The sequence below is a fragment of the Physeter macrocephalus genome, chromosome 4 (assembly GCF_002837175.3).
Source record: "Physeter macrocephalus isolate SW-GA chromosome 4, ASM283717v5, whole genome shotgun sequence".
Taxonomy (NCBI): Eukaryota; Metazoa; Chordata; class Mammalia; order Artiodactyla; family Physeteridae; genus Physeter; species Physeter macrocephalus.
The window spans coordinates 61,436,902-61,438,239 of NC_041217.1; positions in this window are offsets into that span (position 1 = coordinate 61,436,902).

Sequence of the window (1,338 nt, forward strand, 5' to 3'; positions counted from 1 at the left end):
ACAGTTTGTTCAAAATAATAACAACAATGTATTCATTTATGTATACTTATATATAAGTTAAAAGAATGGCAGTAATGATGCAGGTATGGGAGGGAGGAATTAGAAATATGTTGTTATTATAAGATGCTTGTACTATCTGTGAAATGGTATGTTGTCATATGATTTGTGGACTTGGATTTTTTATAAATGTATATTGCAAACTCTAGGGCAACCACTAAAAACAGTATAAAAAGAACTATATGCTAAGAAATGAGAGAAAATGGAATCATATAAAATGCTGAATTAAAACCACAAAAGGAAAATAAAAGTGAAGATAAAAATAGAAACAACGAACAAGGGCAACAGATAGAAAACACTAACAATTATGACAGGTATTAATCCAACTGTATCAATAACCACTTTACACCTCAATTGTCTAAATACACAAATTAAATGGGAGAGATTGTCAGAGATCAAAAAACAAGACCCAACTGTATATTGGAAATCCAAATCCAATACAAGAAATCCAATTTAAATATTAAAATACATATAAGTTAAAAGTAAATGGATGAAGAATGATATACCATGGTAACGTTAAACAAAAGAAAGCAGGAGTAGCTATATTAATTTCAGACAGAGAAAACATCAGAGCAAGAAAAGTTGTCAGGGATAAAGAGGGGCATTTCATAACAATAAGAGAGTCAATACTTCAAGAAGACATAACAATCTTTAATGTGTGTACACTGAACATCAGAGTGTCAAAATACATGAGGCAAAAACTGATAGAGCTGTAAGAAAATATGGATAAGTCCCCTATCATTGTTGGAGACTTTAACTCCCCTCTGTCAGAAATGGACATATCCAGCAGGCAGATAATCAGTAAGGGACTTAGTTGAACTCAACAGCACCATCAATGAACTGGATATAATTGACATCTTTAGACTACTTTATCAAACAACAGCAGATTACACATTCTTTTCAAGATCATATGGAACATTCATAAACATAGACCATATAGTGGCTCATAAAACATAACTTAATGAATTTGAAATAATAGAAATCATACAAAGTCTTCTCTCAGAGAACAGTGAAATTAAACTAGAAATCAATGAAAGATAGCTGGAAAATCCCCAAATACCTGGACATTAAGCAAAACATGTCTAAATAGGGCTTCCCTGGTGGCGCAGAGGTTGCGCGTCCGCCTGCCGATGCAGGGGAACCGGGTTCGCGCCCCGGTATGGGAGGATCCCACATGCCGCGGAGCGGCTGGGCCCGTGAGCCATGGCCGCTGAGCCTGCGCGTCCGGAGCCTGTGCTCCACAACGGGAGAGGCCACAGCAGAGGAAGGCCCGCATACCAC